The sequence below is a fragment of the Bos taurus genome, chromosome 17 (genome assembly GCF_002263795.3).
Source record: "Bos taurus isolate L1 Dominette 01449 registration number 42190680 breed Hereford chromosome 17, ARS-UCD2.0, whole genome shotgun sequence".
NCBI lineage: Eukaryota > Metazoa > Chordata > Mammalia > Artiodactyla > Bovidae > Bos > Bos taurus.
Window position 1 is genome coordinate 56,689,154 of NC_037344.1, and position 22,963 is coordinate 56,712,116.

General features: G+C 45.9%; 1 long non-coding RNA gene across 1 annotated transcript in view; it reads right to left on the bottom strand.

The window, feature by feature from the left end:
- Positions 1 to 14,010: 14,010 nt before the first annotated feature.
- The window catches only part of LOC132342550 (uncharacterized), a 40,497-nt gene continuing 31,544 nt past the window's right edge, over positions 14,011 to 22,963 (bottom strand). The window contains exon 3 of the long non-coding RNA XR_009490959.1: positions 14,011 to 22,290. This is a non-coding gene — a long non-coding RNA (uncharacterized lncRNA). The remainder of the gene's footprint in view (positions 22,291 to 22,963) is intronic.

The following is a 22,963-nucleotide window of genomic DNA, read 5'->3' on the forward strand; positions in this document are numbered from 1 at the left end:
TAAGTCTGGCTGAAACCTTTCATCAGATTTGGAAAACTTTTAGTCATTGTCTCTGCAAATACCTCCTTCAGCCATAGTCCCTTCTTCCCTTCTCCTTCTGAAACCCCAATCAGATCTTCTCAATTTATGCTCCAAGTCTCTTCCTAATCTTATGAAGTTACCATCCTTGTGTCTCTCTATTCTTAACTTTGACTATATTCTTCTGACTTACTTTCCAATTGACCAAGTCTCTTCAAACTCTGTCCAAATTGCTGTGTTCTTAAGTCATTTTTTTTTTCATTTCTAGAACTTCCCATTACTTCTCTTTACTATTTCTAATTTTCTACTGACATTCTTAATTTTGTCTTTTATCTCTTGTACATAGTAATCACAGTTATCTTAAGGTCGTTGTCAGATAGCCTCAATATATGGAGGTTCTAGAGATCTGTTCTTTTGTCCATTGTTTATGCTGCTGGTCATTTATTTTGCTCACCTCTCATGTACCTGATTGAGAAGGCAATGGCACCCCACTCCAGTACTCTTGCCTGGAAAATCCCATGGATGGAGGAACCTGGTAGGCTGCAGTCCATGGGGTCGCTGAGGGTCAGACAAGACTGAGCGACTTCACTTTACTTTTCACTTTCATGCATTGGAGAAGGAAATGGCAACCCACTCCAGTATTCTTCCCTGAAGAATCCCAGGGACGGGGGGAGCCTGGTGGACTGCCGTCTATGGGGTCTCACAGAGTCGGACACGACTGAAGCGACTTAGCAGCAGCAGTAGCAGCATGTACCTGATTATCATTTTATTGCATTGCATTTGTAAGCTGGTTTGTAGAAATAATTTGAGGCTTAGAATGATGTTATTTTTCTCCAGGGAGCACTTAAGTTTACTTCCTCTAGGTCCCTGTGGAAACTAGTAATCTGGGGTCACCTCCATATAAATTCAGGGATTTCAGGAATGCTGAGCTTCAGTCCCTGCAAGAACCTGTCTGCTTCCATCTCACCTTTACCACTAGGGTGCAGCCCATCAGGATGCCAACCAAAAGGAAGGAGGGTTCACCAAAGTTCTCTTCCCCTCAGCTAGCCCTAAGTTCTGATCGCTGTGCCCTCAGCCCTAAGAGGATGCTCAGCCTGTTCACCTCTCACACACATGGGACGGACAGATACTGTCTCATCTTCCTAGATCTCCAGCCTCCCCAGATTCTGGTGAATTTTCACTACTTGTTAGCTCTCTGATGTCCTAAAGTAATGTGTGTGTGTGTGTGTGTGTGTGTGTGTGTGTACACATATATGTATACAGGTATGTGTATACGTACATATGTGTATGTGTGTTTGTATATACATAAGTCCCTGGTGGCTCAGACAGTAAAAAATCTGCCTGCAATGCAGGAGATGCGGGTTCGATCCCTGGATCAGGAAGATCCCCTGGAGAAGGAAATGGTAACTCACTCCAGCATTTTTGCCTGGAGAATTCCATGTACAGAGGAGCCTGGTGGGCTACAGTCCATGGGGTGGCAAAGAGTTGGACACAACTAAGTGACTAACACTTTCACTTACTTTTTTTCATATGCGTATGTGTGTGTGAATATGTTTTGTCTAGTGGGAGGGTTGGCCCAAATCAACCCATCTGCCACTATCGGAAGCAGAAATCTCTTCATTACCGGTGTCAGGGCCTGGCTGGGGTAAGGTGAGTGAGGCATCCAGGCCCCAAATTTCAGGATGTGCTCACTCTCAGGTCCAGGCAGATGCAGGGCTGGTACCTGGGCATCCTTGGTACCTTGCAAACCTCCCTCTCGTGCCAGTCCTGATCTGTATATGTTTGCAGAGGTTCAACTACCTGGGCAGACTCTAATACATGAACTTATATCTAGAAAATGGGCTAGGGGATAGGGACTTTGCTTCTTTATTTACTTCTGCTGCTGCTGCTGCTGCTAAGTCACTTCAGAGTGTCCGACTCTGTGCAACACTATAGACGGAAGCCCACCAGGCTCCCCTATCCCTGGAATTCTCCAGGCAAGAACACTGGAGTGGGTTGTCATTTCCTTCTCCAAGGCATGAAAGTGAAAAGTGAAAGTGAAGTCGCTCTGTCATGTCCAACTGTTAGCGACAGCATGGACTGCAGCCCACCAGGCTCCTCTGTCCATGGGATTTTCCAGGGAAGAGTACTGGAGTGGGATGCCATTGCCTTCTCCGTATTTACTTCTAGGTTGTTTAATTGTTCTTATGTAACCAGATGGGCTTCCTTGGTGGCTCAGATGGTAAAGCATCTGCCTGCAATGCAGGAGACCCAGCTTCAATCCCTGGGTGGGGAAGATCCCCTGGAGAAGGAAATGGCAACCCACTCCAGTACTCTTGCCTGGAAAATTCCATGGACTGAGGAGTCTGGTAGGCTAAAGTCCATGGGGTCGCAAAGAGTCGGACACGACTGAGCAACTTCACTTTCACTTTCATGCAACCAGATATTGTTTATTGTGCATCTTACATGCATCCTCTCAAGGGACTCTCATAAGTAATCTTAATAAATAGCTCCCATATTCACCTGCAGTTTGCCTATCAGGAAACAAAAGTACACAGAGATTATGGGAATTTCCTGGCAGTCCAGTGGTGGACTCCATGCTTCTTATGCAGGGATCTTAGGTTTGTTCCCTCGTCTGGGAACTAAGATTCCACATGCCATGCAGTGCAGCCAAAATAAAATTTAAAGATAAAATTTTTTAAAAAGTATATGGAGATTTAATAATATTATCCATGTTCCTAAAACTGAGAGGGGATGGAGCCAGGTTTTGAACCCAGGCGGCCAGGTTCCTAAGCTTCCACAACACACATAGCCACCAATACTGACTCTAGTTAAAAGCACCAAATTCCATACTTTTGCAATTTTAAAAACATGGTGCAACATAAAATGGAAAATAATGTTTTAATTAATAAATACAAATATGTTCTATATATTAAAAGTCTTCAGCCAATGGTTGAAGTTGCTTCCAGTCCATCCTGAGGCAGGGGAGAAGCAGGGCCTCATGGCCCCTTCTTCTTCACTTCCCTGGCCTATTCACGCTCCCCAGCACAGAGGAAAAATGACCCAGGGCCTATTCTCAGATGTGTCCAGGGGCCAGACCACTGCCCGGGCCACATCGGTCTGCCTGTTGTTACCATGTCAACTCCGGCCTTTGTCTGTGACACGGTGCCCGACTCCCATTACTCACTCTGTCCTTTCCTGTCCGGCTGTGCCAATAAAATGATTTATCAGCAGGAGCTCAGGACGGGCTGCCAGGTTCCGGGCAGAGGAAGGAGGCATGGGAACTATTTTATGAAATAAAGGCCTGGCTGCCAAAGGACACAATTCACAGTCTCAAATGCCTCTCCCACACACTCTGGATGTTGCATTCATTCCTTCATTCACTCGTTCGTTTATTCAACACATGTTTAATGAGGACCTTGTGCTGAGCCAGACATGTGGGATACACCGGTGAACAACAGAGGCAAGACCTCTGCCCCCTGTTTAGAGGTCTGGAGACACAGAACAAGTTACTTACAGGTGCATTCAAGTAAATGGGTGAGGCTAGCAAGGCAAGAAGCCAGGGCCTCAGTTAAGTGATTTTTTTAAAAAATTTTGTCCATAACACACAATTTGTGGGATCTTAGTTTCCCAACCCAGGATCAAATCTGTGCCCTCTGCAGTGGAAGTGCATAGTCTTAGCCACTGGGTCACCAGAGAAGACCTGAGGAGGTGGTCCTTGAGTTTGATGGGGCTCAGGCCGGGCTGCCCCAAGATGTGTGACTCTGGCGTGTGGATTACTTTAAACTGAAATCAATCAGGGTCCAAAAATTTCAGGAAGAACCTTTGAACCACCCCCTTACCACCTAAAAGAATTTAAGACAGGAGGCCTGTCTCAGGAAGAAGCTATCACCATATACAACTGTAGTAAATTACTGGATGCAGTGGACAGGGAGGAATCATTTGTCAAAGCCTACTGTCCCTAATGTTTACCAAACATTAACTCTTTTTAGCTCCCTGTGGATTACCTTCCTTCCACTTGAATCCTCAGACCCCTACCTGCTTCTCCTTGGTCCAGAATATATTTTTATATATATATATATATATATGTATATATATATATACACACACACATACATATATATAAATACATATAAACACCTCATCTAGCCTTATTGTCTTTGGAATTCTTCATTATGTGGACTCCCTGTGTGTGTGTGTTCAGTCGCTTCAGTCATGTCTCTGTGACCCTATGGACTGTAGCCCTCTAGGCTCCTCTGTCCATGGGGATTCTCTAGGTAAGAATACTGGAGTGGGTAGCCATGTCCTCCCTCCTCCAGGGGATTTTCCCAACCCAGGGATTGAATCCATGTCTCTTACATCTCCTGCAATGGCAAGCAGGTTTTTTTTTTTGGTTTTTTTTTTTTACCACTAGTGCCACCTGGGAAGCCCAGATTCCCCATGGGCACATTGACTTTTTCCTGTTAATCTCCCTTATGTCATTTTAACTGCAGGCAAAAGAACTAAGAGGAGAAAGAAGGGAAATTTCCCCTCCCCAACAGCCGTGATCTGAAGACAGAATAGGAATCAACTCCCCCAGGACAGAGGGGAAAGAGTGCCAAGTAGAGGGTGTCGCAGAGGTAAAGGTCCTGAGGCCAGAAGAAGCTTGGTGTTTGTAAAGATACAGTAAGTCTGGGGAAGAAAGCAGAGGGGAAGAAGCTGTGGAGATGAGCAGGGACCAGATGATGCAGAACCTTCCAGGCCCTTGTGAAGAAGTTGGCCTTTATCCAAAACAGCTTGAGAAAGTCATTGGAAGGTTGTAGAGGGAGGCAGGTCAGGATCCTATTTGCATTCTAGGAAGACCACTAAGGAAAACAGATTAGGAGGGGTCTCTGCACAGAATGAGAGAGGCCACGTAGGAACCTGCTGCTGCTGCTGCTGCTAAGTCACTTCAGTCGTGTCCAACTCTGTGCGACCCCATAGACAGAAGCCCACCAGGCTCCCCCGTCCCTGGGATTCTCCAGGCAAGAACACTGTAGTGGGTTGCCATTTCCTTCTCCAATGTGTGAAAGTGAAAAGTGAAAGTGAAGTCGCTCAGTCTTGTCTGACTCTTTGCGACCCCATGGACTGCAGCCTACCAGGCTCCTCCATCCATGGGATTTTCCAGGCAAGAGTGGAGTGCCATTGCCTTCTCCAACTTAAGAACCTACCACAGCACTTTTCAGACTATTTGCAGGGACAAACCATTTTCTCCACAATCCATCACAAAACCAATGCTCTTGTAAAATACAACCCAAATTTGCTTGGATTTTACAGCAATGTCAAATTGTTATAAAAGTTTCTAAACACTAAATCCCAGTTTCTCTACTTACTCACTGTGGACCAGTAATACTTTGCTGACTGTCACTAGTCTGTAGATGACAGTTGGAGTAGCACTGGGGTAGCACAAATGAGGTTGCCAAGCCAGACTCTGGTGTCCAAAAAGAAAACAACTTTATCTTCTAGAACCTAGTTGAGCTTCTGGCGCCTGGTCTCTGACCAGCCTGACATAGGAAATGTTCTGAGCCCTTCAGGGCTCAGACAAGCCTACAGGTTTCACTCACACATCTGAGTGCTTATTCTCCTCTGACTCCCTTCTCAGTCCTCTCCTGCCATCCATTCTGGGAACTCCTGCACACACACACCAGCCCGGATGGTCTTGAGAGAGAAGGCACTGCTTTGTCTAGTCTTCATCTGCCTCTGCCTGGTGCCAGTTCCTGCGCTGGACATAACTTGTCCTTCTTGGTCCTTGAGCTTATCCACTGTCCTACACCGACCACCACTGATGCAGGTGATGCTGCATCCCCCTTCAGTCCTCACCTGTTCAGCTCATCACTGCATCCTCTGCCACACAAGTTCCTGCATCCTGGGACTGGTTCTGCCTCTGGACCTCCCTCCTTACCTCCTTCTCTGCCACTGGCTCCTTTCCACTCTCTCTGGGACCACACAAAACCCACATGCTTTTGGCCAGCTTTCCCTCTTCCTGGCACACCTCACAGCCACCATGACCACTAGCTTTCTTGCCAATGAGCAGAGCAAGGCTGCTGGTCATCAGAGATCACCGGGAGCCAACAAGTCATAGGCACCCCTTGACCCTTGGGTCTCTGTATTCACAATCGTGTTCCCAGCAGTCAACTTAAGGAGGTGGAGCAAATACGTTTATATAAAATTCTCTCTCTGCTTCTCTCCATCTCTTGCTCTCTCAAGCTCTCTCTCTCTTCTACCTTCCCTCCTTTCCTCTCTCCATCTATCGCTCTTCCTGTTTCTTCCAGTCTCTCTTCTCTTTTCCTCTCCCTCCCTCTGTTCCTCCTCTCCTCACTTCCTACACTTTATTCTCCTCTGCCCCTCTCCCTCATCTCCTCTCCCTCCTCCTCTTCCAACTCACCTCCCACCTAGCCTCTAATTAGAGGTGAGAGGAGAAGAATTAGGTCTGGCTGATGTTGATTTTCTGAATCTTTCTGCTCAGAGCTGGATCAATCTTCTGGATTAAAGAGATGATGAATCACCACCCTTATTATCAGCTCCTCTTCTGCCACCCGTACCCTGGGGGAAGTGATTAGATATGAGTGATGCTCACCAGTATTTCCAATTCCTCCTCTTCCAAGTGCTCCTCTGCTCTTTTGAATTAGACATGGTCCTACAAATTGCTGTGGCCAAAAAAACTGTCAGGAGCAACACCTGTCACTTCTGGGTGGAAGCATCTCAGAGTTGTTGGACAATTTTCCCTTTTTCCTCCTCCTGCAGCAATCACAGAAGCATGTTCCCTTGATACGGGATATTCATAAGATCAAAGCAGCCTGGAATGTTGAACCAGTCATGGAGTACAGCTGTCCCTGGCATCACCAAGATTGAAGCAGACTGTGTGAGCACAAAATTTTGTTTTGAACCCACTGGTTGCCTGTTACAAGAACATAGCATTGCCTGCCCTGACTAACATACCATGTTGCTGGCCCAAACGGTGGATGGTGAAACTGAAAATAAAAAGCACTCAGTAGCTAATAGCTCTGCAGGTCATCCTCCAGGGGAGGTTGTGGCCATTCTCCATGCTCTAAATAAAGGTTCGTCTAGTCCAGGCTATGGTTTTTCCTGTGGTCATGTATGGATGTGAGAGTTGGACTGTGAGGAAGGCTGAGTGCTGAAGAATCGATGCTTTTGAACTGTGGTATTGGAGAAGACTCTTGAGAGTCCCTTGGACTGCAAGGAGATCCAACCAGTCCATTCTGAAGGAGATCAGCCCTGGGATTTCTTTGGAAGGAATGATGCTGAAGCTGAAACTCCAGTACTTTGGCCACCTCATGCGAAGAGTTGACTCATTGGAAAAGACTCTGATGCTGGGAGGGATTGGGGGCAGGAGGAGAAGGGGATGACAGAGGATGAGATGGCTGGATGGCATCACTGACTCATGGACGTGAGTCTGGGTGAACTCTGGCAGTTGGTGATGGACAGGGAGGCCTGGCGTGCTGCGATTCATGGGGTTGCAAAGAGTCGGACGCGACTGAGCGACTGATCTGATCTGATCTGATTTTGTAAAGGTGGTGGCAGAAAAGATGACAGAAGTGGATAGACTGGATACAATGTGAAAAGAGACAAGCCTTAGTGATGGACTAGCCTGGGAGGATGAGGAGAGGGGTATGTCAGGTTGTGCCCTGGTTTCTGGCTCAAGGAATCAGGAATATAGAGCCATTAGATGAGATGCAGAGGACCACGCTGACCACATTTCTTGGTCCCAAGAGCTCTGAACATGGCCCTTAGCAGCTGAAACAAACAGCCTTCATTTTGGGCACTCTCCTGATTCCAGCTTGCAGGCTTGAGGCTGAGCTTTCTCGGTTGTGTGGCAGATGCTCCGAGGAAGAGCCAACAGGACTGTGCTGTAATCACTGCCATTAATAACCATCAGGAAAATACCAAACTACAAGGAGGACTGCTGAATTCCAAAAACCGCTGGTATTTGAACACCTGTCAGAGCTGCCAGTGCTGAGGGTTTGATGGATGGAGAAGGCAAAGAAGAGTGTCTCATTTAATCATTCATTGTATCAACTAATTACCTGGCTTTCATCCATCAACACAGGATGTTTAAAAGGAGGAAGTCCTGAACTTGAGATCCAGAGGCCTGGGTCTTGGTTCCAATTCTGTCATTCATGACCCTGGGCCAGGCATTTCCCTCTCTGGGTTTCCCCAGCCTTACATGCAGAGGTCCTTCAGCAGGCTCCTGTACGCTCCTTGGAGATCCATGAATGGGCCTTAGGGATCCCTAGAAATTATATTCAGGACACTGTTTGAGTGTGGAGATGTCTATATATTGAAGAAGAGGGTCCATGCCTTTCATCAGATCCCCAAAGAATTCCATGACCTGAAAAAAAATTTAAACTGCTGAAAGTGGAGACGGACACACCAGAGGGTTGTGGGGAATGAGGCGAAAGGAGTTGGCAGGAGCCAGATCATGAAGGACTTCTCAAGTCATGCTAGGGAGCCTGGCACCATCCAAAATGAATACAGGAACCCTTTCTGGATCTCTTTTCCAAATATAGCCAGGCAAGCCAGAACAATAAAACAATATTCAGGGACAGGGCAGACAGAGAATACCTGAATCACCCTTGTGCTTATTCATCTAACAGGCATTTGTTGGACACCTGTTGTGGGCTGGGACCAGATACTACAGGCTGCACTGTTGTGATTAAAAAACAACAGCAGTGAATGGGAAAAATGGGCAGAGGAGTGTGTGTTTGTGTGCACTCGTGTGTGATTGAGTCTGTGTGTGTGTGTCTCTGTTTATGTGTGTGCCTTTCTATGCATCTGTGAATATATGTCTCTGTGTGTGTCTGCATGTGTCTGTGTGCACTCGGGTATGACTGAGTGTGTATGTGTGTCTTTCTGTGTGTATCTCTGAATATGTGTCTCTGTGTGTGTCTGTGTGCACTGCTATGTGATTGAGTGTGTGTGTCTCTGTATATGTGTGTGCCTTTGTGTGTGTCTGTGAATATATGTGTGTGTATCTGTGTGCACTGGTGTGTGATTGAGTGTGCGTGTGTCTTTGTGCGTATGCTTTGTGTGTATTTGTAAATATATATCTCTGCGTGTGTCTGTGTCTCTGTGTGCACTGGTGTGTGATTGAGTGTGTATGTATATGTGTCCTGTATATGTGTGCCTTCGTGTGTGCCTGTGAATATATGTCTCTGTGTGTGTCTGTGTGTCTCTACATATACATGTGTGTCTCTATGTGTGTTTGCATGTATGTGTGTCTTAGTGTGTATCTCTGTGTCTGTGAATGTGTGTTTGTGTTTGTGTCTTTGGGCGTGTCTGGGAATGTGTGTTTCTGTGTGTGTCTCAGCATGTGTCTGTGTATGTGTCTCTGTGTATATGTGTCCGTGTATGTGGCCTGTGGAGCAGCTGCAGGCTGGGAGCCTCATTATAAGCTCTTCTTCATCAGAGCCTGACTCTGAAAAGCTCCAGGAAACAGCTTGCATCAAGTTTAGGAAGAGCTGACACTAAAGCTGCAAGGCACACAAGCAGGATGCCAGGGAGCAACAGTCTGGGAACCAAAAAGTCATGTTCCTAAAACACAAATCTGGTTTAGCAGGGGCTGGCTGCCCCAGTACTCCTTGGGTCTCCTGTCTCCACCACTGCTGACAGCCAGCCCTGTGCTGCCAAGATCTGAAAGCTTGCTGGATGTGGAATCCCTAGATGTCTCCACTCCATGCTAAAAAAACCTACATTGTCATCCAAAATTTGAGCTGCAAAAACTAAAAAGTTCTTGGTACATCTAGTTACTGCAAATTGAAAAGGCTTTGAATATCAGGTGCCTTTCACCAGCAGAAGGCTGTGGGACACTGGCCTCGATCTGAAAACTGTGAGTCTGGACACCATAGCACAGGGAAATGGGGAAGGAGCGGCCAGGAGCAAGGGTCTTAGGGTAAGGATGGACAGGTTTGAACCAGTGACTGATGCGTGCCTCGGTCTCCTCCTTTGTCAAATGTGAACAGCAATAGCACTGACCTCCGAGGGCTGTGTGAGAGTTCAATGAGTTAAAATGCAAAAGGACTTGCATAGCAAAAAGGACTTGCAAAAGGTCTGCCAAGTTCTTTTAAGCACTAAATACATAGTAAGCATGTACATAGTAAGCACTAAATAAATACCTTCTATTGTTATTTTTTATTGTTGTTGTTCATGAAAAATGATTTCCTCATAGTCATTTGAAACTGTACATTGCTGGGGAGGAGAAAGAGATGGAGGGAGGGACAGAGAGCAAAGAAGACAAGAAAATAAGATGTTACACATCTACCCATTAATGATACCAGGCAAGAGAAGGGTACATCAATTTTTATGACACATTAATATAAATATTTTATCATATGAGAACTCACTTAGGCTATAACATATATATCTTTTTCTCAACTGTAAGGCATTTCTTTTTTCTTTTCTAAATTAATTATGCCATGTTTCACTTAGAAGAAAAGAAAGAAGGAAGCAAAGAGGAGGGGAAGGGAGGGGGGCAGAACTTGGCAGAAATCCTCCCTCCCCACCACCCCTCCACGCGGTGACTGACATGCGGTTGCACCAATCCGTGTAGTTGTTTTATAGGCTCCTGAGGATCTGCCTTTCATCAGCTTCTTCAGGCTGCTCGAAAACAATCCTTGAAGCAAGTCTTCTCAGCTCCATCTGACAGCCAAATAGGCTGAGGCTAGAGGTTAAGTGACTTGCCGCAAAATACCAATAGATGATATTTACAAGGCAAGCTCCAGCTCCTCTGATACCCTGATCCGGAGCACTCCTCTCAAAATTCTCCACTTGTCCATTCAGCCAGCATCACTGGGAGTCCTGCTCCATGCCTGGCCTTGCGATCCACACAGCAGACACAGAAATGAATAAGCTACTCTTCTTTCACTGGGGCAGGTTATAGTCTGGATTCAGGAGGTATTTTGAAGGGCTTTCTCCTAGAGGGACCTTCTTTTAAAAAAAATTTTATTTATTTATTAATTTATTTTTGGCTGTGCTGGGTCTTCGTTGCTGCATGGGCTTTTCTCTAGTTGTGGAGAGCAGGGGTTACTCTCTAGTTGCGGTACACAGGCTTCTCATTTTGATGGCTTCTCCTGTTGTAGCGTACAGCTCTAGGGCACGTGGGCTCAGTAGCTGTGGCTCCCAGGCTCTAGAGCACAGGCTCAATTGTTGTGGTGCATGGGCTTAACTGCTCCACAGCAAATGGGGTTTTCCCAGATTGGGGATCGAACCTGCATCTCCTGCATTAGCAAGCAAATTCTTTACCACTGAGCCACCAAGGAAGCACTAGAGTGACCTTCTGAGACATAAGGAAGCCCAGGTCCCAGAGCCTCAGGGTCACACAGTCCCGAGGTTGAGTTCTGACTCCTCCACATCCTGCTGTGTGATCTTGGGAACTCAATTAACCTCTCTGAGAGACTTTTTCCCCAAATGTCAAATGAGGATGATGATGACAGTGCCTAATTCACAGGGCTGTTGTGAGTCTTACATAAAACATTCCCTACAGAAACACTTCGCCTGTTCTCGAAGAGACGCCTTCTGAAAAGCAAAGTTGATAGATTTCCTCCCTGATGGGTCTGAATATCTTGAAAGGAGATTTAGACAATTGGCAAAAGAGTTGAGGGCTGAGTTAGTGGAAAGTACATAGATAACAAAGCCAAGGGAAAAACAAGGCAATTATTAACTTCAGAGAGAACAAAAGACGTTGCGGGAAGGGAAAGTAATGGGTTGACTACATCAGCACCAGCAGCGCACACCACTTACAGTCCAGGTAATATAAACACAGAATATTGATCCAACAGAAATTACAGCGGATCTGGGGGGAGGGGGCACATGTGTAGGTGGGCACAGGTGGGGGCTGAGGAAGGAACGCTAACTCCTCACCTTCCACAGTAGAGAAGCCAAGGGGTAAAGTCTAGAATGGAATCAAGAAGTCACAATACAAGCAGGCTACTTAGAGACATACAGGTAAATAACCCACCCAAAGGGCAAAAGTGGTTGCTTTGGGGGAGGGGGAAGGGAAGAAAGAGGTCAAGAGGCTGTTGTTTTATATAACATGCTTTGCAGAGCTGCCTGAATCTAAACAAGGATTTCTCTACCTCAGCATCACTGGCATTTGGGAAGCAGGTGATGCTTTGTGTTGGGAGACATTCTGTGTACTACAGGATGCTTATCAGCCTCTCTGGCCCTTACCCATCAGATGCCAATAACAGATAACACCCCCACCCCCAGTTGTGACAACCAAAAATGTCTCCAGACATTTCCAAATGTCCCCAGGGGGCAACACACACTCGCATACACACACACACACACGTTGAGAACCACTAATCTAAATTAAGCACATGTATCAGTTTACTTCAGTCCAGTCGCTCAGTTGTGTCCCACCCCAGGTTGCGACCCCATGGACTGTGGCATGCTAGGCTGCCCTGTCCATCACCAACTCCTGGAGCTTATTCAAGCTCATGTCCATTGAGTCGGTGATGCCATCCAACCATCTCATCCTTTGTCGTCCCCTCTCCTCCCACCTTCAATCTTTCCCAGCATCAGACATGTATAACTTTATTTTTTTTAGTTTTTTATAAAGTATTTAATGCAGTGACAGATGCATAGTTAGTGCTTAATAAATGGTAGCAAGGATTGTTATTTCCTTGACCTTGCTGAAGCTGCCTTCTCAATCCATGACAAGTATTCCCTGCATCACCACAGGAGATAAGCCATGCCCCAATGAGCTCCTAATCCTTCATATTTGCATACAGTACCACTGCCACTAATCATATTAGTATTGATGACAATAGCCAAATACCACCTCTGGGCCTGGCACAGCGCGAAGCACACAAGAGGGTTAGTGCATCCATTCACACCTAGCAATATCTAGTTGTCGGGCTCTTGTACATAATCAGTGTTAATTTCATCCTCACAAGTGGGAAAGGGAGGGAGGAGGATTGTTCTTCTCGGATTACTGTGAAGAAACTGAGGATCAGAGAAGCTAAGCAACTTGCCTAAGATCACAAAGCTAGTAAGTGGAAGGGCCTTAGCCTCAAACTTAATTCTTTCCAACTCTAAGGCAAGTCAGCCCCCACCATAATTGGGATCACACCTTGCTATGCATCAAAGTCACTGGGGAGCTTTTAAAAAATAATGATGCCAGGACTCTATCCCAATGGCCCAAAATCTGTAGCGGTGGGGCCCAGGCATTTGCATTTTTAAAAACTTCCCCAGGTGACCCTGATGCACAGGGAAAGATGAGAAGAAAAGCCCTAGATCAGTGCTTCTCAAACTGCAAGGTGTAAATTAATCCCTTGTGGACACTATTAAAATGCAGATTCAGCAGATCTGAGGCAGGGCCTGGAACTCAACATTTCTAACAAACTCCCAGTAACACTCCTGCTGGTGCACAGGCCACATTCTGAGCAACAAAGCTTGAACCTGCTGCATGTCCTCACCTGCCGGGAGGGTTAGGAGTTCCCGAGGGAAGAGGTAAAAACCGAATTTCTTCTCCCAGGAACAACAGCGACCATAACAACACCATTTACTGACTGTCCTGTGTCAAACACTGTGCTACATATGTTTTAAATAGATGAGCTCATTTAAACTTCATAATAACCCTATGTGGTAGTTGCTTCTATTGTCATTTCTTTTTCAGGTGATGAAACAGAGACACACAAAATTAAGTAACTTGTTCAAGAGCAATACAGTTTGCAAAGTAGCCAAACTTCATACCTGAGTGGTTCTTAGGACTGTTGATCCCTGGTTATCCTGCCTACCTTAATTCAACGCCATTCTCCACTATGCCTCGCAACCTTAGGCAACCACTTGACCTCTCTAGCTTCATATGTTCCAATTGAAAACTGAGCAAAATAGGCCATCCCTAGATAACAGACCAGAGAAAGCAATGGCACTCCACTCCAGTACTTTTGCCTAGAAAATCCCATGGACGGAGGAGCCTGGGAGGCTGCAGTCCATGGGGTCGCTAAGAGTCGGACACGACTGAGCGGCTTTCCTTTCACTCTTCACTTTCCTGCATTGGAGAAGGAAATGGCAAACCACTCCAGTGTTCTTTCCTGGAGAATCCCAGGGACGGGGAAGCCTGGTGGGCTGCTGTCTGTGGGGTCGCACAGAGTCAGACACGACTGAAGTGACTTAGCAGCAGCAGCAGATAACTCACATCAGGAAGATACATTTTGATGTCAATTAAGACCACTTCCTGAATGTGGCATTCACTCTTCAAAGACGCAGCATGTTACAAACACCCTTTCTGAGAGTTGGAGTGGGGGGGGGGGGATGTTTTGTTTTTAACCTTGAGCAGGTAGGTGGGATTCTGGCCCCTGGGAACACAACTGTGTGAGGGGCTGTAAAGCCGATAGGCATACCTGCAGAAGAAGATAAGGTTTTCACCATCACCAATGACTGGAAGCTTATTAAGGAGGGGTAGCGGGAGAGATGCTATCTCCCCAGCTGAAATATCAGCCAGTTCATCTCTGGCAGTGACTCAGCCTGGGCAGGGGGGAAAAGGCAGCAGGGCGATCAATTACAACACATCCTGCTCTCCACAGAAGCTGAGAGACGCCACCGCCCACACCTGGTGGGAATGAGCATCCATTCAGGTGTGGATGAGCAGTCTAACCTTTCAGGGAAATTAGATGAGTTGCAGGTTCAAACTCTTTCTCAAGGAAGAATTTATATCCAAAATTACAGAGGCAAGAGATGGAGCCAGCAGGCCCGTTCCAGCACCTTCCAGCTGTGTGAGCCTGCCAAGGTACTGTAGCTCTTGGAGCCTCAGTTTACTCCTCAGTAAAAAAGGGCTTCCCCAATGGCTCAGCAGGTAGAGAATCCACCTGCAATGCAGGCAACACAGGAGACTCAAGTTTGATCCCTGGGTCTGGAAGCTCCCCTGGAGAAGGAAACGGCAACCCACTCCAGTATTCTTGCCAGAAAAATCCCATAGACAGAGGAGTCTGGTGGGCTACAGTCCAAAGGGCACAAACAGTCAGACATGACTGACCACTAAGCACGCAAGCACAAAAAAAGAGTCCATCTCACCTGATGTGCCTTCCTCTTTGGGTTGTTTGAAAGTTTTCTAAATGACAATATGTATTTTGCATGGACCTGGTTGTATAAACCAAGTCCAGGTGGTACCTGAACCGATCTGTTAATTCTAACAGTTATGTGTTGATTTTATGTGCATCAGGAAAAAAAATATAAACACACATATAGTTATTGTGGGCTTTCCTGGTGGCTCAATGGTTTTAAAAAAAAATCCACCTGCAATGCAGGAGACACAGGAGATGTGGGTCGGAAAGATCCCCTTGAATTGGGAAAATCCCATGAACAGAGGAGTGTGGCAGGCCACTGTCCATGGGGTTGTGAAGAGTTGGACACAACTGAAGTGACTGACCACCGCTACCATGGTTATTGTATTATTGTTGGTTTCTCTTACCTCCATCTGCTTTATTTCATCTCAAATCAGATATCACCTTCAGACATTGTATAAATGCACTAATTCATTCATTGTGTGTCTCCTCCTCACTAGTCATCAGAGGTTTTCTCTTTTGGTGCACTGATGTACTCCTGTGCCCAAAATAGTGTCTGGCATAATGCAGGTGCTCAGTAAATATTTATTGAGTAAATATCAAACCATGAGTTCACTTGATATGATTGCTTGGGGTTGGGTCAAATTACTTTGGTTTTCAGTTTTGGTTTTTAAGTAAACAGACTTAAAGAATAGTCAAGATGGCATGCAAAAAGCCCAATGTCAGGGGACCACCAGGTTACAGATACTTAAATCACTTGGTAGCACCACCAGAGTGCCAGGGGGCATTGGCTGCAGTGACAGCAGCGGCCCTTGGGGGGACAAAGGAGTGGCCGCAGGTGAATGCCAGAGCTCCACATCACCCACTTATGGAACATAATGGAATCCCTCCCAGTCCTGCCCTGTTTCCCAGCACTCCTGTGGGAACCAAGTGAATTAACCAAGTAGAACTGTTCTGCAACCTTTAAGAGCTACTGACACAGTAGTGAAGCGCTGTTACTATATAAACACTCTGGGTGTCACCCAGCCTGACCAGCACAGGGATCTCAATTCATTCCCAGGGTAGGTGCTCTCCAAGGGGAGTCTGAGTGGCTCTGGGGTGAAGCCAGACTTGAATTCAAGTCGCAGCAGTGCCACTTGGCACCGGTGTGGTCTCAACAGTCTCTGGACCTCATTTTCCACACTCAACAAATATTTTTGGCTGTATGTTTATAAAATAGGGATAGCAAAGCTGCCCTGAAAAACAACTGATCCATAAACAGCAATAGTAGGTCTTAGGTCTCTGAAACAACCTATTATGTCCACTATACAGATGGGGAAACTGAGGCTTGGGAGATGGGATGATTATAATCCTATAGCTAATAAGAGATGGAGCCTTGCCTCAAACTCAGGCAGATAACCAAGCTCCAAGGTTGTTTACACTAAGCTACACTGCCTCCCTTTTAAAAATGATGTGCATATCTACAGCTATTGTCTTCATTCATTTATCGAAAAAACATCTATAAGCAATGACTGCATGCCTGGCATCAAACTAGTCACTGAGGAATGAATGTCATGAATTGGACAAGCTCCCTGATCTCAGAGGGGAAGCCAAGAGTAAATAGCAGATGCTACAAAGAACAAATGGATAGAGGGGCTCATTCTGATGGTCAGGGAAGACCTCTCTGAAGATGAGACATGAGTGATCAGAAAGGATCCAAAGAGGTTTTAGGAAGGGAATTCCAGAAGGAGGTAGCAGTTAGTGCCAAGGTCCATGCAGGGGACAGGCTTGACATATTCAAGAGAAGGCAGGGGTGGCTGAAGCACCGTGAGAGCAACAGTGAGTCAAGAAGAACCAGGAATGCCCGGTAGGGAGCAGATCAGGTAGGGTTCTATGGGCCTGAGTAGTCAGTGTTTATTCTAAGTGCAGGAGGAAGCCTTTGGGGATTTCCCTGGTGGTTCAGGGGTTAGGAGTCTGCACATTCACTACAGGGGGCATGGGTTCGATCCCTGTTCAGGGAATTAAGACCCTGCCAGCCGCATGAAACTGAAAAACTGAAACTGAAGTCACTCAGTCGTGTCCAACTCTTTGCAAACCCATGGACTGTAGCCTACCAGGATCCTCCGCCCATGGGGTTTTTCAGGTAAGAGTACTGGAGTGGGTTGCCATTTCCTTCTCCAGGGGATCTTCCCTACCCAGGGATCGAACCCAGGTCTCCCGCATTGCAGGCAGACGCTTTACTGTCTGAGCCACCAGGGAAGTCCAAATGGTGTAGCCTAAATAAATAAATAATTTTTTTAAAAAAAAAGAGGAAGTGTTTGGAGGCTTAAGCAATTAAGTCACACATCTTATTTAAGATTGTTCTGAGAGCAATATGGATTAAAGGGGGGAAGGATAGAAGCTGAAACATTAATGGAGAGACTATAACAGTTGTTGTTACAAGAAATGATGGTAGAAACAAAGGCTTATGTCCACCAAAAACCACATACAGGAATGTCCACAGCAGCATTATTCATAACAGACATAAGCCAGAAACAAGTCACAGGCCCATCAACAGTAGAATGTATAAACAAACTGCAGGACATTCATCCAGTGGAATACTACACAGAAGTGAAAAGGGAGAGAATACCACTACTCACAAAAACATGGAAGAATCTCCCAACACAATGTTGAGAAGCCAGGCAAAAAACAGTACATGCTATTTAATTCCATTAATAGGAAGTCAAAACGGAGAGAATTAATCTATGGTGATGGGGGCTGAGGAGTGGTTACCTGTGGGATAATACCAACTGGGAGGGAGCATGAGAGAGCCAGCTGGCCTCTGAGAAATGTTCTCTAGCTTGCTCCACATGGTGGTTATACCAGTGTACTGGTATGTAAAATTCACTGAGATCTTAGGATCTAAAGATCACTTAAGATCTAAAACAAGAGAAACAGTCAAAAGTAAAAACGATGATAGAGTGCACCAGGCTGGCAGCAGGGAACGAACTCGACAGGTCTCTTAGGATTCTGAAAGTGAAATCAGCCTCCTGGGACTCTGTCCTCTGACCTGTGAACTGTACTCTCTCCCATAACTGAGGCTGCTTCCCAAGCGAGAGATGACTCTGAGGCACCCACAGCCAAAAGAAACAGGATTCCCCAGGGTGTTGGAAATCCCCAGCAAGAGATCCAGAACAATGAGGTCTGGCTCCCCACTCAGCCCACTGAGCCAGGAGGGCTTGGGCTATGGAGGAGGAAAAGCTTGATCCCATCCAAAGAAGCCGCTGCGGACAACCCTGGCTGCTTTTAAACAACTTTCCATCTCTGTCAACCCAAGAGCTGCATCAGACGCGGAGAAACAGCACCAGACTTGACTTCTCCTTCCTGTTTTCAACCTGAGCTGCATGCAGTGTGTTCACCTGAGAATGATTGCAGGTCAGTGCCCTGCTGCTCCGGGAAGCCTCCAGAAAGGCTCCCATGGCCCAGTGGAAGATGGGCTGGGAGGTGTTTGGCATCCTTGCTGTACAATGTATCTTTAATATCTCTTTAAAACTTTAGAAAATTTTTTAAAGCATCAAGAAGAAAAAATGCATTATGTATACAATAATGATACACACACAGACACACACTCACACACATACAAGGGCTTCCCAAGTGGTTCAGTGGTGAAGAATCTGCCTGCAAAGCAGGAGACGAGGGTTCCATCACTGGCTCAGGAAGATCCCCTGGAAGAAGGAATGGCAACCCACTCCAGTATTGTTGCCTGGCAAATCCTGTGGACAGAGAAACCTGGCAGGCTACACATTCCTCAGGGTTGAAAAGAGTCAGACGTGACTGAAGCGACTGAGCATGCACGCATGTATGCACACACACACAAATGGGGTCCCTTCTCAACTGCCTTTCTTTACTTAATAACTGATTTTGACTGTCTTCCAGGGCCATTTGAGAGGCTTCAAGTGCATCTGTTTTATTAGCTCCATGTAATGTGTGTGTTAGTCCCTCAGTCGTGTCCGACTCTTTGTGACCCCATGGACTGTAGCCCTCCAGGTTCCTCTGTCCATGGGATTCTGCAGGCAAGAATACTGGAGTGGGTTGCCTGAATATGCATTGGAAGGACTGATGCTGAAGCTGAAACTCCAAGACTTTGGCCACCTGATGTGAAGAACTAACTCATTTGAAAAGACCCTGATGCTTGGAAAGATTGAAGGCGGGAGGAGAAGGGGACGACAGGGGATGAGATGGTTGGATGGCATCACCAACTCAATGGACATGAGTTTGAGTAAACTCCAGGAGCTGGTGATGGACAGGGAGGCCTGGCGTGCTGCAGTCCACGGGGTCACAAAGAGTTGGACACAACTGAGCAACTGAACTGAACTGAACTGATCTAAGAAATACTCTGAGCCAAAGCTTTCCCTCTTCTCTGACAGCTTTGTTAAGATATAATTCACATCCATACAATTCACCTATTGAACCTGTATAACTCCATGGGTTGTGATACATTCTCAGATCACCACAGTCCATTTTTAAAAAATTTTCATCACCCGCAAAAGAAACCCTGTACCCATTAGGTATCACCTCCCTGTTCCTCTGTCCCTCACCCTTAACCCAGTTACAGGCAACCACTAATCCACTTTCGACCACCATAGATTTCCCTATTCTGAAGTTTTATTTGAATGGAATCATATAACATGTGAACCGATGTGACTGGCTTCTTTCGCTTAGCATAACATTTTCAAGTTCATCCATATTGTAGCATGTGTTACTACTTTATTCCTTCTTGTAGTAAAATAATACTTCATGGTAGGGATAGATCACCCTGCTTATTTAACTTATATGCAGAGTACATCATGAGAAACGCTGGGCTGGAAGAAACACAAGCTGGAATCAAGATTGCCGGGAGAAATATCAATAACCTCAGATATGCAGATGACACCACCTTTATGGCAGAAAGTGAAGAGGAACTAAAAAGCCTCTTGATGAAAGTGAAAATGGAGAGTGAAAAAGTTGGCTTAAAGCTCAACATTCAGAAAATGAAGATCATGGCATCTGGTCCCATCACTTCATGGGAAATAGATGGGGAAACAGTGGAAACAGTATCAGACTTTATTTTTGGGGGCTCCAAAATCACTACAGATGGTGACTACAGCCATGAAATTAAAAGACGCTTACTCCTTGAAAGGAAAGTTATGACCAACCTAGATAGCATATTCAAAAGCAGAGACATTACTTTGCCAAAAAAGGTCCATCTAGTCAAGGCTATGGTTTTTCCTGTGGTCATGTATGGATGTGAGAGTTGGACTGTGAAGAAGGCTGAGCACCGAAGAATTGATGCTTTTGAACTGTGGTGTTGGAGAAGACTCTTGAGAGTCCCTTGGACTGCAAGGAGATCCAACCAGTCCATTCTGAAGGAGATCAGCCCTGGGATTTCTTTGGAAGGAATGATGCTAAAGCTGAAACTCCAGTACTTTGGCCACCTCATGCGAAGAGTTGACTCATTGGAAAAGACTCTGATGCTGGGAGGGATTGGGGGCAGGAGGAGAAGGGGACGACAGAGGATGAGATGGCTGGATGGCATCACTGACTCGATGGACGTGAGTCTGGGTGAACTCCGGGAGTTGGTGATGGACAGAGAGGCCTGGAGTGCTGTGATTCATGGGGTCGCAAAGAGTCGGACACGACTGAGCGACTGAACTGAACTGAGACCACATTTTGTTTATCTATTCATCAGCTGATGAACATTTGGCTATTTCTACCTTCTGTCTATTGTGAATTATGTTTTTATGTGGACATACGTTTTTTATATGCCCAAGAGTCACAATGCTTTCTTATCCCTTTACTTCTATATATTTAAAAAGCACTTTTGGACCTATTTATACATCAATTTTTTATCACATATAACTCTAGCACATATTTTCTTTTAAAAAAAGAAGCATAATACATCAGCTAAGATCATCCAAAAATGTTTTCAATACAAAGTCTGGGTCTTCTGAATCATTTTTAAAACCAGTGTCCATGTTTTCTTATAAGCTGTGGTCCTGTGTGCCGTGAAAAGCACTAGCAACACAAGAACTCTCAAAAGAGAGCTCCACTGTCATTTCCAGGCAAGGCTAACCGCATCCTGACTACTGTTGGTCAGTGGTGATTTCACACCCTTGATCATTAAGACGCATCCTGGCAACTTCCCCGGTGGTCCAGTAGTTAAGACTCCATGCTTCCACTTCAGGGGGCACAGGTTCAATCCCTGGTTGGGAAACTAAGATCCCACAAGTCAAAGTGTGGTAAAAAAAAACAGATGCATTCCCCTCTTGAAGAGGTTAATACATGGCAAAATGTATACCTTAGAATTTATGAAATACAGTCATTTCCTGTCTGCTTGTCTATATTGCATACAAAAGATCACAAGTGTCTTAAGGACAGGAACCGATCTTATCCACCCTTGTACTCATTTCCACACTTAATCAACAGGAATATTTGAAACACCTTGCCCACACGTAATACATTCTTAATGAAAATATATTAAATGAATGAATGAATGTTGACCTATTTTGGAAAATGGAGTTCACCTCCTACCTGGGGAACCACCATCAATTTGTTTCATCTCTCTGAGTTTCCATCTGTGAGATGAGGGTAGCAGTAAGGATGAAAATGAGCTAACGTGTGCAATGCACCCAGTAGAGTCCCCAGCACAGAACAGGCTACTGGAAAATACTTGTGGAATCAAAGCATGAATAACTGAATGAGGAAATAATTATTATTGCAACTAAAATTGATACCCCACTTTCCTGTGTGCTAGACACTGCAGAGTGCACTTTATGTATGTGAACTCCTTTGTCTAACCCCTCATTTCAGCCTCGCAATGAGTTTATAAGGTATGGACTAACAGTGTGTGTGTGCTCAGTTGCTCAGTCGTGTCCAACTCTTTGCAATTCCATGGACTGTGGCTTGCCAGACTCCTCTGTCCATGGAATTTCCCAGGCAAGAATACTGGAGTGGGTTGCCATTTCCTCCTCCAGGGGATCTTCCCAACCCAGGGATCAAACCCTCATTTCCTAAGTCTCCTGCATTGGCAGGCAGATTCTTTACCACTGAGCCACCAGGGAAGCCCTAGGTACCAATATTGTCCCCAGTTAAATGAGGACGGTGACAAATGAGAAAACGAGGCATGGAGCAGTAACTCAATGAATATATGAATACAAGAATAAACGAATGTTGACTTACATTAAAATCCCAGTCATCTGGTCTCCATAGAGGGGTGATCTGACAGTCCTTTCGCCTCTCTGAGCCCCAGCTCTACCTGTAAAATGGGGAAGTAAGTCACTGCACCTGCACCTCACAGGGAGGTGCTGAGGAGGAAGTGAGTCTGTATGCATCAGGAAAGCACCTGGCTACGGTGCAAAATGCGCAAAATGAAGCTGGCACATTTGATAGGAAAATCCCTTCCTTGCTTGGCCAGGTGACCTTGGGCAAGTCACATAACTTCTCTGAACCTCATTTCCTCAGCTGTAAAATTGGGTTATGAGTACCCCCATACCCCCAAGGTGGTGATGAGGGAGCCTGCAGTCAAACCTGCAAAGTCGTTTAGCTCAGCCAGTGATTGCCTCAGAGAAAGTCTCATGATGGATGAGTGGCCCTCACCCAGCCAGACCTGCTTTCCAGGACAGCTCACCGGCCAAAACGGACTCCTTGGAGGCAAACCCAACACATGCCTGCAGCGCCAACCTTTCAAGCTGTCAGACAGGCGGGGCACAACCCAGTGGGGGAACTCTTGCTTCCCCAGATGAATAAATCATTACAGGAGAGTGTTACGCATCCCACCAGCATCCATAAGGACCTGAATTATATATAAAAAGGCAGCGAAAGCAATTTATCCCAGGCACGTGCAAGTCATAAAATGGGAGTTCTCGGGTGCCCGAGACAATTTTCAGATATTGCAGTTTTTATCAAAGCAAAAAGACCCTCCAAAGGAG